The sequence below is a fragment of the Pinus tabuliformis genome, chromosome 1_2 (genome assembly GCF_031772625.1).
Source record: "Pinus tabuliformis cultivar Carrire ecotype Pingquan chromosome 1_2, CPIR1, whole genome shotgun sequence".
Taxonomy (NCBI): Eukaryota; Viridiplantae; Streptophyta; class Pinopsida; order Pinales; family Pinaceae; genus Pinus; species Pinus tabuliformis.
In genome coordinates, this window is record NC_142298.1 from 990,337,115 (window position 1) to 990,351,807 (window position 14,693).

A 14,693-nucleotide genomic window follows, 5' to 3' on the forward strand; every position below is an offset into this window, starting at 1 on the left:
GACAGTTTTAGAATTTCAACTTTATTTTACTTATAGAAATTTGATGATGTTTACGTATTTTTATGTTTCTTATTTAATAAATTTTATTGCTTGGAATTTAAATTTTCATTTCTGGAAAAGAAAATATAATAGTTGATTAGTTAGTTTTATATCACCAAAAAGAATTTGATGAAAAAATGGTAATTTTCATTATAGTGTAATATTGACATTATATGTTAAAGTGGTGGCATATATAGCATATGTTAAAATTGTTTATATCACTAAAAAGTACATAAGCATAAATTTATTTTAAGTATGGATCTAACCTAAGTTGAGAGAGATCAAATTTCTTGAAGTGCAAATTCTTTTAGTGTGCAAAATACAATGTGTATTTTTTCATTGTTTATTATATTTTTAAATTTATCCATAAAAATTTAATTGTAACTTTAACCATTAAAAAAAAATCATAATATATACATAATTTTTTTAAAATGATATATATATATATATATATATATATATATATATAAGATTAAAATATATTACTTGGTAATTTGATAGATTACAAAATTTGGGTTGAGTGGGAAAGAGAACCCAGCACAAGACCCAACCGAAATACTTGTGTTGGTCATAGCAAAAGCGGGTTTTGAGTACAAAAGTGGGAACCGCGGAGCCCCCTTTAACACATTCTCAAAATTGACAGTATATAAGCCGAGAAAGGAGAAGGAAGGTTTATAGTGGCCGACCACACAGATTTGGTTTTCCTCTGCGACAGAAAGCCTTTCGCGAAGGGGGATAAACATGCACCAAGGAAGAAAAATAGGGAAGGAAACTGACGACATCACTCTTGGTTGGTGGTGACCCGATCCTCATCCAGACAACTAGGAGTCTCCTGAGAGCTTCCCTCCTACTGCGTGGTGGTGATCCGACGACTTGTGGAGGCCCCATTGTCGTCTTTCTTGATGCTCGAGGATCCTTCAGCAGTTGAATGGACCTTCACTGAAAACTTTTTCTTAATGACAGTATAAATCAGAGCATCTCGAGTGATGAATCTGCAATGGTGGATAGCTTCAACATAAATTACAAACTTCTCCATGAACCAGTCAATCTTTGTTTCGATAACCTTGGTGCTCTCCTCTTGTTCCTACATAACAAGCCCCATTATGGTCTTCATTTGCCACCATGTTTCAATAGAACGCGCGTAGAGGTTGTCACGCACCCGGATGAAAGCAGGGTCTGAAATCCAAGAAAATTTGGCGTCGACCTTTTTAGTATTGACCTCTCTACGGAGAACATTTGCTTGGGCATCTAAGTCTAAAATTTGCTGCTGAGTTTTCGGATTAATAGTCACTATGTAGCAAAGAGCTACGCACCTAGAAGATGTCTCCATGCGAGTGGTAGGGGGCAGGTGTAGGGACTGCAAGTTGGAGGCTATGCAATTGCATGCCCCTCCCTGACTAGGACTAGGGGTGAAGCAATTCCTCAAGGCCATGATAGAAGCAGAAAAACTGGATAGCAGGGGGAACCAAAGAGCAAGGGACCAACTAAGAGGGGAAAAGGCAAAGAGTTGAATGACGGGGAGAAGGGAGAGGAGTGAATTTATAGAAGCCGGGAGAAGGAGGGAGACCAGAATGGAGGAGAGGGGGCGGGAAGGGGAAGCATGCAAAGATCTGATGAGGGGCGGTGGAGGAATGACAGAGTTGAGAGGATGTGACTAAGAGGCGGTAGTCACACAAGGGAGAGGGCAGGTGGCATCACAGGCTCTAGAATCAGGTGAGCCAAGGATGAGACCGCACTCCAACGCCATCCACCTATCCTTCCAACTGAGGAGAGAATCGACCTTGTAATGATGAAAGGTAAGAAAACAGTTATTGTTCGTTAGAGTTGTTGTCTTCGTCGTTCAATATTGTGCATTGCTGACAGAGATCCACCTCCAATTCTTGCCATGCTCGGGACTTCAGACATAGGGTACTAGCTGTACCCTCATTCATCAGTTTGTCCACGAGTTTATTTCCCTTCCTTCTGGTTGCTTGAAAGTGGAGGCCCACCATGCTGTCAATTCCCTGCTTGATCAGATGTATTATTTTTTTAGGCACCAATTTTTCTAGATTTTGTCCACGCCAATGCCCTACTGAAGTTTTTTGCCAATTTGGGTGGCTAGCGTGGAGTCTCCTTCAAATATCAGAGGGCTGAGGTTTAGGTCGCGCATAGTGGTGATGCCATGTTCCACAACATGAAGTTTTGTGGCATTGTTTGTGGCTAAACGTATATTGCCCTCATAAATCCAGAGTATCTCTCCTTTAGAATCTGTTAAGACTCCACCAAAACCGGTCGGGCAGGGATTCCCTTTGGCTGCGCCATCGTAATTGAGCTTGAATATCCCCTGCTCTGGCGACCGCCAAGTGTTATTTTTACTTTCATGCCTCGGGAGGGGAGTGCCATCACGACATTGTTTTGAAGGAGATCCAACATTGAGGGAATGATCACTTCGAGGAAGGTGGGAGAGGCTTTGACAGTCTGAGTGGGTAGAGAGGTCATAGTTTCCAAGAGCGCGCTTTTTATCTTCGAGATAATGAATTCCTCTTAGGTGGAGAAGCCACGAAAGATTCTTGCATTGTGTTCCTTCCACAAAGCCTAGCAGATCAGGCAAGGAATTAGATTCCTTGCACATTTAACCAGAGGATGTGGCAAAAAGATCGTTCTCCAGTTCGTGATGGTATTTTGAATAGATGAGGGGTCCCAATCAGATCTTTTGAAGACCAAAGAAATCCAATTCCATAAATCAAAAGTGAAAGGGCGGACATTTAACAAATGATTGGGGGTTTCTTCTTCTTTTTAGCAGAGGGGGCATCTCGAAGTGCCAATAAAGCCTTTCCTTCTTAGATTGTCCCACATTAAAGCTTTTATATGCATGACTAACAGATAAAAGATATAAATTTTCAGCCAGTGCTTCCTGTCCCAGATTGCATTCCACTTCAGATCTGGTTGGAGTTGATCATGCTTTACAATGTATCTGTAGGCTTCTCTTAATATAAAGTGTCTTGCTGAGTTTTTTCACCATCTGAGCTTACCCTCAAAAAAGTCGAGAATTTGTTTTTTTTGTAATTCCGAAGAAAGGTTCGACCAAGTTTGGGGTTTCATATGGGGAGTCCATTCCTCTTGTTTCATCCAATTTCTCCATCTGTTAGTTTCTTCACTTTTTCCCCAATATTGGTTGACTTTGATCTTCCCTCTATTTTGCATTACAACCTTGATTTGGTGATAGTGGTGTTGATCAAGTTCAGGCCTTTGTTTCCAGGCATCCTCCTAGAAAAGAGCCTTATTCCCGCTACCTATTTCCCAGAAGCTATGTCTTTGAATGATGTCCCTATTCTCCCAAGCTTGATTCCAGATGATAAAACCTTTAGTGCTTCCGTTGAGCTTGATGATTTGCTCTTGCATTAAGGAGGGGGTGTAATTTTCTTTCCAATGGATTTCCCAAGGGGAATTGGGCTTTGCAAATCATCTCCATAAGTTTTTGGCTCCCAGGGCCTTTCCCATGAGGTCTATGTCTCTAAGACCGAGGCCACCATCTTTTTTGGGCTTGTAGATTTTTTCCCATGCTACCAGAGCCCATTTCTGTTTGACCTCTGCACCTCTCCATAAGAAGTTCCTTTGAAGGTTTCTGATTTTGTTGGAAATCACTTTTGGGGTTTCTAGAGCCAAGTACAAGTAAAGCAGGATGGCCTAAAGAATGGATTTAACCAGGATGAGACGACCAACCAAATTGAGAGATCTGAAGGTCCAGTTGGCAATTCCTTTCTCCCTTTTGTTAATCAGGTTCTCCCAAGTGGCCCGGGAGAGAGGCCTATCTGTGAGGGGAACCCCAAGGTAAGTGGAGGGTAGAGTACTAATGGGAATAGCTAGGAGTCTAACGATGTTCCTACATATGGGTAGTGGAGTGTTAAAGAAGAAAAACTTGGATTTCAGGGGGTTAATGGAGGTACTAGAAGTAGCAGAGATGCCCGTTAATGGACATGAAAGAGGAAGCCTCTTTGATAGTTGGGAGGTCCATGTGAAGGATATCATCTACAAATTGTTGGTGAGTTGTAGGGGGGACAAAGCATGGGGCTGGAGACCAAGGAGCTTATTTTCATGAAAGGCAACATAGATAAAGTGTCCTATCCCTTCCACCAGTATAACAAATAGGAAGGGAGAGATTGGATCCCCTTGAAGGATTGAAGGGTTGTGAAGATGATACATTCAAGAGGATGGAGAATAAAGCTCTTGACACCATAGCCATGATCCACTTGATGCTTTCTTTGTGAAACCCAACGGCATCCAAGACCTGTCTCATATAGTTCCAACTAATTTTGTCAAAGGCTTTGTACATGTTTAGTTGAATCATCATACTTGGTTTTTTTTGTGATTTGAGAGAATGAATAAGCTCATGAGAGAGAATAATGCTATCCATGACTTGTCTTCCTTCCACATAGCCAGAATGTTGGTGGGAGATGTAGAGAGGGAGGATAATTTTAATTCGATTGGCCAGAACTTTGGAGATGATTTTGTAAATAACATTGCAAAGGGTTATGGGCCTAAATTTGGGTATCAGAGTCCGGAAAGTAGAGTTAAGGGCTTTAAGGACATATTTATGAATACGAGATTCCTCAGCCACGGAATGAACATCCAATTTTATGATAGGCCAACAAGCTTTGTAGAAATCAATGGTGAACCCATCCAGACTTGGAAATTTTCCATTGCATTCCCATGACCACATCTTCCACTTCCTAGAGAGAGACTTTCCTTAGGAGCATTTTGTTATGTTCCTATGTGAGGATTTTGGGGATATTCTTGATGATCTTTTTGATGTCCTGATCCTGATCATTCCTAGGCTCTTTGAGAAGAGAGCTGAAATAGTGGATGAGCGATGTTTCTGACTCCTCTTGAGAGTGGATGAGATGACCCTCTTGATTCTTCAGAGCCATAATTCTATTGTATCTCCAATGTTGTATCATTTTTTTGGAAAAATGTTGTCTTCCTTTGCCCACACTTCAGCCAATTTATTCTATATTTTTTTATGCCATGGCTTTTCTTCCTGAATGGCTCTTTCGTCCCAACATTGTTGTAGTCACTATTCCTCTTTCTTACTGGTCTTGGTTAGCCCTTCTTCAATTATTTTTGGTTCGATAAATTCCAATTGGTGTTCCAAGTTTTTTTTATCTATGATGATGTTGCCAAATGTATTTATGTTCCATTTTTTTATTTCCTCTTTGATGTGTTTTAACTTTTGTTGGAAGGTATACATATTTTTTCCAGTTCAGATCGGAGAGTAAGTCCACCATTGTTTCATTTTTTTCCCATGAAATCCTAGGGATCCAACTTGAAGTCCTCGAATTTAAAAGGCTTATTTTTTTGACCACTAGAAATTTTAAACTTGAGAAAGATAGGCCAGTGATCAGAGTCTGCTTGTGGAAAGATTCTCGCCTTCGTTTCCCAGGAGGTGAGATAAGTGGCCTCGGATAGAAGGAAGCAGTCTAAGCCATGTGAATAAGCCATTGCTAGTGGGAATGTCAATGAGGTTGAGCTTTTTAGTGGTGGTTTATCTAACTTCTTGATTCCTCCTCTCTTTTCAGAGAAGTTAGTTATCATATTAAAATCAATAGCTATGATTTTGAGGGGACAATGCAGAGGGTCAAGGAGATTGGATAAGGTTTGGAGAATTTTGATACATGGTTTGTCACCTTGTGCAGGGCATAAATATTGGTTATGAAAATGGTCTCATTGGTGCCTATGATTCTCAAGATTACAGTTATGGGATGGTGAGTGTCTAGAGAGGAAATAAGGTCGAATTTAGAGATTTTCCAAAGAGTCATTAAGCCCCCGCCATACTTGAAGCCGTATTAGCCAAGGAGCTGTAAGGCTTGAAGCATGAATTGAGAAGGAGAGGAGGGTGAGATGAGTCAAGTTTAGTTTCTTGAATAAGAAGGATGTCGGGGTGATCAGACATGATTCTGGTTTTTAAGATGTGTTTCTTCCTAGGACTGTTAAGTCCCCTAATATTCAAAGAGATGCAATTCATTGACATGGAGATGGGTATAGAGCAAGAGCCTTTACCTTTCCTTCATTGATTATCTTGGCACCTAGTTTTTGAAGGGGCTGACTGGTGGTCTTTTGTCCTCACTTTATGCTTGAGCCTTTGAGGTTGAGTTCCTTGACTAGTATATTGGCTAATATGCCTTTTGAAGCTGTGGTTTCTTGTGCTGGATAATGTGTTTTGAGTGTTAATTCTTCGTGGAGGAGATAAGCTCCTTTGATTTTTTGTAGATGTTGTTCTGATATGCCATTTATTCATTTTTGTTTCCATTCCTCTGCAAATGTTGGTGAATTGTTGCAAGGTCTACCCACTACAGAGCGTCCTCTATTATGTTTCCTTTGGAGTTTCCTCTGTTTCTACTTGCTTCTTTTACGTATCCTCTTGCTCCTACTCATTTCTTCTATTGGTATTACCTGTGCCCCTCTCATCATGTTCGCCATATATTGGGTTCATTTCTTCCTCTCCTGCTTCATCTCCTATCATTTCGTTAGGATCCATTTTCTCTTGGGTACTATTTAGTACATTGAACTGATTCTGGCTTGCTTCCTTAGATAGGTTTTTCTTGGGGATAGCTTTTTTCCTGTTATTCTTGTTCCTGGAGATGACTTTGGTAAACCTTCACTTTATTTTCCTTTATTTGCTTTCTCTGTTGTTTGGGGGGGTTTATTCCTGGGACAATCTCGGAAAGTATGCCCATGCTCATGACACTTTCTGCATCGGAAGGGTATATTTTTATAGTCTATACTTTGTAGTGAGACTTCATCCTAGAATATTAATTTGATTTCTTATGGCAGAGCACCAGAGATGTCTATGGATACACAGATTCGGGTGTAGGAAACATAGTGCCCCATTCTAGTGCCTTCAGGCATTTTAATGTACTCCCCTAGTTGGTCTCCTTTTCCTTTTAACACTGAAGGAACCCAATAATCAGTTGGTAAGGAGTAGAGGTGTACCTAGACTGGAAACCTAGTGAAATCCTCTTTTTCTAGTTTGAATTTCTCCCTCTAGAATCTCATCTATAAACTGACTCAGTTGTAGAAATAGGGTCCTCCTTCAATGATTTTTTCTCTATATTCTAAGAGGTAAAATGTGACTGTGAAAAATCCTTTGGAGGCCAACTGAAGTCTTATCTCCCCTTTAGGTGTCCATTTTCTCTAAATCCACGAGTTCAGGGTTCTTTCAATTGGCCATAATCCCATGAACTTGCATATAACTATGTGTTCCTACATGTATTCTCTATATTCAACTACCCCAAGGTCCACGATTTCCAGTTCTGGGATTTTCTTGGATTTGGCGTTACAGTTAGTCTTAGTCTTTTTTGACTGATCCTATGGCTGCTCTTGAGATTTTGAAGGATTGACATTAGCAAGGAAGGGTGAGTCTACGACATTACTCTTGTCTACCCAAGAATCCTTGGTTGACATTTTCATTGTGTCTTCATTCCTTTTTGGAAACTCATTTTACTGTGCATGACTAATTTCTTCTTTGTTAGAGCTTCCTCCTAGTGGCATGTAGAAGGTAGAACTGGAGGCAAACTTTGTGAAGAATGAAGTCTGATCTGGTAGCCGACCAGAGACCATATCCTTGAAGGAGCAGGCTCCAGGATGCTGTAGAGGATCCGTCATGGTTGGCAGGGCCCCAAAGGCTAGAACTAGAGGCACTGAGGGGAGGTCGCAAAGCTCACAAAAACCCTAGTCGCGCAATTCAAAATTTCCTAAATTTTGTTATTATATTTTAAATAACATGTACATTAAGTCATTTTATAGCAGAAATTAAAATGGTTTTTTATTATTAATACATTTTTAAGTATAGGTCACTATTAATTTTTATTAAAATATTTTATTGATAACCCACATTAAATATTTTTTATATACAACATTAAAATATATTATTTCAACAAATTATTTTCGATATATAGATATATATGAAGTTGATATCCACATAAGTTAGTTAACATAGATTTTTAAATAGTTTGTTTAAATCTCCTATTGAAATATTTTTGAAAAATATAAAATTTAAACATTTTACTCACAATTTTACTTTACAACATATTCTTTTTTTTATTATTATTATTATAGATGACATTATTTTTCTATTTAAAGCATAATTTACTTATTTTTATTTTAAAGGAGTTTGTGTCAACTCACGGTACATAAAAAATTACACATCTCGCTCATACTAGGTTGTAAAATGAGCCTCCCAGTTTAATAAAGTTCAAAGGATTTTAACATACACATCCCCGTCATACTGGGTTATAGAATGAGCCTCCGAACCGAATAAAGTTCGAGAGATTTTTGAAAAACTCAATTTCCTACTTACACATCCCAATCATACTAGGTTGTAGAATGAGCATCCTAGCTGAGTAAAGTTCAAGAGATTTTTGAAAATCTCAATTTACTAATTACACATCCCAGTCATACTAGGTTGTAGAATGAGCCTCCTAGTTGAATAAAGTTCAAGAGATTTTTGAAAAGCTCAATTTCCTACTTACACATTCCAGTCATATTGGGTTGTAGAATGAGTGTTGAGACTAAATAAAGTTCAAGAGATTTTTGAAAATTTCAATTACAGGAAAACTTACACATCCTTATTATACTAGGTTGTAAAATAAACCTCCCTACTTAATAAAATTCAAAAAAAAATTGAAAAGCTCAATTTCCTGACAATTACCCTAAAAAAACTATTTTAATTAAAAAAAACATGTAAAATTAAATATATGAAAAATAAAATTCTATCTTATTTCAAAACTTCATATGCATTCAAATACTATAAAATTTATAATATTGCATATCTATTAAATATAATGTATAATTAAAAATGTCTATTTGTAAAAGCACTCAATATGGTAAAAAAGTATGTCATTAAAAAAATTATTTCTTTGCATCTTTGTATTGTATTAAATCTAATATATAGTTTAGCTATTTATAATGGTTTATTTCACATATACAGATATTAATATAAAACTAGAAACTATTTTTTCTAAACTATTAAAAATACAATCTATTATCAAGTATACCTCTTTCAATCATATACATAAAAATAGAATTACTAACATTTAGGTTAAAATTCATCCATTCACATAATTAGATAAATAGAAAATAATAACTACTTGATAATGGACTTTAAAAATACGTTTCAAATTTCTCATAAATTATTTACATCACATGTTAAACAATATTCCCATACAAATTTAATAGTTGTTTTAAAATTAAATAGTTTTTTAAAATAATATTTCTTTTTAGGGAAACACGCATCTCCCCTTATCTAATTTATAGTAATAAAATCTTATTTGAATTTTTTTGACCTCTTAGACCACTAACTTCACTTAAGGAGGAGATGATGAATGAAAGGGGTTCAAGTGCCATCTTTCATTTAAGGAGGAGGTGATGAATGGAAAGGGTTCAATTGCCATTGTCAAATATGTATATACATATGTAATAAATTTTTATTTTTGACAAAGATAAATAGGAAACATTTTCAACACTTTATAACGGTTGAAAAATTTATATATATATATATATATAGAAAATAGTATTACAATCTTTTTCTATATTTTTTTTTCTTTTCATTTAAATTATAGGACTAAGAAATAATGTCATGTTGATCAACCCAGAAATAATGTCAAAAATTGGATGCTGCAACTAAGGAAGACATATTATCTCACTCACACTCTATTGGCAATTATTATTAAAATTTATGATAGGCAAAATATCTAATTTGTAGTTTCGTTTTTTTCCATGTCACTTTGGATGTATCAAAATCTTATGTAGAAAAATCAAATTCCAAGCTTGTGGTAAAACTTGAAGAACCAACTTTATTAATCAAACTGGCCAGCTCTCAGGTAAGAGACTGCACTTGGAGACTGCCTCTGGCAGAACGCTCTACATTCATTCACAAAAAAGCTTGTTAGATATAAACTAGCACATAAATAGGGTGGTTTGAACCACTCCCTAAATAATAGGATCTTAGACCTAATCAGAGGGTCTCAATCCTATCCTACAACAACAAACAACCAAATCTAGGAAAAGACTAACTTTCTCCATTAATTCTAACACTCCCCCTTAATGGAGAAAGGGTGCTTGGAAAAATAGCATACACCTGCTAGTCTAGTCTTGGCTAGGCTTACAATAGTACGTAAAAAAACTGGTAACTGAGCTTTCCTTTTTTTCTTCTTGCTTGAGAGTCCATTCTTTTTCATTCGTCCGTGAAGTTCCATCTTCACTTTTCTTGCCATTAGTGATGGAGCTTCTCCTCCTTTTCACGTTTTCTACCCCAAAGGTAGAACACTTGAACTCTTATCCACCTCTTTCTTGATCTCGATTGTAGGCTAACATTCAATGTTACAGGTTCTTGGGACTTTTCAATTGTTTCTTCTTGAATGCCAATATATGAACACTTAAAAATCATGTTAGATTCATATTGGATCTTTTCTTCTTGCACCTTCAAGAGAGCTTTCATCTCTCCATCTCTCTCTGCTGACATAGTTTGTTGATTCATGCATTCAACCTTTTTACTCAATTCTGTTGTTGCAAACATGAATTTCTTCTCACTAAAAAACAAGTCATCAATAAAATTCTTTTCATGTGTCATATTGATCCACTCATCATGAGATACATAGATCTCATCAAATTTGACTTCGTAGGTCTCTACATCAGGGAAGCTTTCTTCATAAAAAAAAATAGATTCTACAATAATGGTTGTATCTTCATTATCACATGTTTTAATGTCAATTACAAGCACACATTCATCACCCATCATTGCATCTTCAATGTTGACATGTTCAGTTTCACAACCAATTATGGGATTGAAAATACAATCATCATTTTCAAGAGCAATACCTTCATCATCTTTGCCCTCATTCCAAATGTACTTCATTTCTAAAATATCCCACAAAACTTTTGCATTTTGAATATTACCATATTCATGTCGTATGATGAACATGATGTTTTCATCTAATGCAGATGTTATAAGATATAATGTTGATGCATCTCCACTATCATAGTTTAAATTGATAGCACCTTCAACATAATTCAATAAATTTACCTTCCATAATATTATTTTCATTTCAGTTGCCCAACTTTCATAATTCGTACCTGAAAAGAGGGTAGATCCAACATTAACCTCTTAACAATTTCATCAAATTCTAGATCTGCATCATGACCCTTGACTTGATCAACTATAAGTCCATCAACATCGTCAGGAAACTCTTCACCAAATTCAACAAAACAATATAGTGCATCTATCCCTTAATAATTTCTCCTTAGTTTTCTTTGATATTGTTTTAGTCTACTTTGTTGACCCATCACTGCATTCACTTCAACACACAAACGCTCCTTGAGGACTGTTGTCGGTAGCAAAATAAAAAACTCATCCCAATTGGCTCTCTCAAACTAGCTCTTTTCCAGCCAACTGAAACAACTACTCGTGCTTATAATATGTGATCACTATAGCGTGCGAGAGAAACACCAAACACACCTCTCCTAGAGGATTACCAAATCTTACAAATTTGTTGTAGAAAATCCGAATACCCTTAGGGCATTCATTTTGAAGCCTCAGCTTTTCATTTATTGGAATTGTTCCTAGCACTTTCCACAAATGAGGAGATGGAAGATTAGCTTCAGAGACAGATGTGCAAATGATTTTAAAATATATATACTAATCTTCATACAAAAATAGATATATCTCAGCACGCACAAGAAAAATGACTCTTCAAGATGAGAATAAACTTCAGAATCATCTCTCCTCACCACACGAGTCTTCAGTGCTCAAAAAATTGTAGGGACGCCTCGTGAACATAGGAAGATACCATGACTTTAGTTGGCTCCTTCCTCATACAGAATCTCTACAAAAATTTAATGCAAAACCCAGGTTGCTAAACACAGAGGGGTGCTAGATTGGATGCTCACTCTAGGAGATGACATTGAATCCAGGCCATCTAAGCTCCTCACAGTCTCTAGAACCCTCAAATGGGTAACAAAAATTGACAAATATTTGAGTCTTTTCTTCCAGAGATCTGCGCTCCAAATATCCGTGTCTTCGTTCATGCAACAACTTTGGAAAAACAAGCCTCTTGCAAAAAAAATCAACAACAAGACTTTAACCTCAACCTTCTCCTTAACCTCCAGATCGATTCTCCTCAACCTCATCTACAACAGACCTCCACACTCTCATTCACTCGATCCACCCACAGATCTCAACATATCTCATAGGTTGTGTTAGTGTGAGTCAGTTCTGCTTGTCACCAGTGATCAAATATTCTTTTACCAAGTTTTTTAAGGATTCTCAAGTCAAATTTTATCATGTCACTAGGTTTTCTGAACAAAATTTGGCCACTAGCTAGTGTGTCTAGGTCTGTTGCTTCTCCTCCAAGATTTCCATGTACGGTCATTGGCATCACTGATTTGGATGTGCCATCATTGAACAAATCATCATCATCATTTTAGTCATGTCACCATGGCCTTCATTCAACTCAGTGTCTCCACTAGGTCATTAGGGTTAGAGACATCAAGGTTGTCATTTCATTCAATAAACTAGGAAATGGAGTAGTGGTAGGGTTTGATAAAAAATTTATGTTTCTAAGTGTAATTCACTTCAAAATGATGTAATAAGTTATGTTCCAAAGCTTCATGAAAAAGTTCCAAGCTACATAGTTTATATCAAAATGAAAAATGAAAACTATGGTGGGCCACCCTACCATTGCAAAGTTGAGTTCTATGGCCTATAAAGACCATTTTTCTCTCATTCCTTTGATTCATCACATTGTCAAGGCAACTCTCATCCATCATAACTCATTTCCTCACTCATTTCATTGCTAAAGGGATCTCATTCATCATCAATCACTTCCTCAACATCTTTATGGCCAAGGACATTCCAAAAAGTGGGAAGCCCTCCTTTTCATGTTTGCAAGCCTACAAACCCTATTCCTATACACTTTATCCTTCCTCACACACAAAAACACCCATAAAACCCTCACACCCCCTCACTCTCAATTCTAAAACCTTCTATACCTAAAACCTAGCCCTACCCTGCATTTTTGGAAGCCTTCATAGTTGGGATAGTGTATAAATTCCCTATCTCTATTTTTGTAGAAATTTTCAATAATTAAGTACTTATTCACAGAGATTATCCCGATTATACGCTATTGCGGAATACATGCACAATACATAACCTCCTCTACATTGATCTTCAATTTAGTAGCATCAAAAACAATGAAACATCAATCGCATGTACACATTAACACAATATGTAACCAGGGGAAAAAATACAGCTGAAAACCCCACACTATTTGTATATTATAATGATTGAGAACATGTAACAATACATAGTACAATACTCCTCACAAGTACTCAGTACTATCTCTACCTATTACACACAAAACTAGCTCAGATCCGAACAAGTCACAGGTTCAAATCTCCACCGCTACTTTGCCTACCTCCACTGCACAATCCAAAGTGAAAATCACGTGAGCACAAGCAACAATTGCCTTGGTATTGGCCCACACTATGCAGTCCTCATTGGCATAACTCAATCCCATTGATTTTGCAAGATCTCATGCACAACTATAGTCACAACTGATAGCAATCTCAACCTCTAACACCTGTCTCCACTGAACTGTCCATGCACTGAGTTAATTGATGTATTCTTCAGTTTCTTTATGAGTTAATAATTAGTGAATTAATTAATATTTAATTCACACAACTCATTACTAGAGTATTCTTTAGTTAGACTAAAATACAACTAGTTCAACCAAGTCAAACTAAACACAACTCCATCAACTCCACAATCAACTCCACCAAACTCAACCACATGAGTTCTAACTGAAGTCCATCATGCAATAGCTCAATTGACTCATAAGAAAAGCGTATTTCCTTTTGACAGCTGCATGTGCCACATCTGTAGCTCAAACTGAAGTGCTCCAAGAGGATAAGATAATGTTTATAGTCTAAATATTATTATGAGACAATAATATTTGACTTTTTTATTTTTAGCCTGGCAGTCTAAAAATAGAAACCTGCCCATATGTCTAAAAATAGAAGTCCATCTATTTTTACCAGTATGACCAATCATCCAGAAATAACATACTGCAACTCATAGACCATGATCCATATGTCTAAAAATAGACATAGTCTAAAAATAGACTTTGCGCCAAAAATAGCCTACAGGCCCACTTAGTGAAGGCGACTTCTTTCCAGTAAGCTCCATCATCTTGCCGCATTTTCAACAATTTCCTCACTCTTTTCACTTCCCTCCACTTCCCTAAGTTCCCTAACATCCCTCCACATCTCATAAATTTTTGCTACACCCATTCCTACTCCCTAACCCCTTCATCCTATTCCCTCATTCCCTTCCCTGTTTTTCCCTCTAGGGTTTTCACTCACAAGTTTACCATGGAGAAGGAAAGGAGGCCTTACAACAAGGGTGGGTAAATGGAAAGGTATGAACTCCTCAATACATAGGAGTTGATGTCCTCACCACTCTCCAAGCAATGTTTTCAGCATGTAGGGTGTCTTGAGTTTTGTGAGCAAGTTGAAAAAAGTCAAATGTCATGCTAAGTTGACTAGTTTGTTTGCCACACATCTTAAGAAGGATCAAGTCACAATTGCAGGGGTGAAATTCACTATATCAACTGAAATCATAG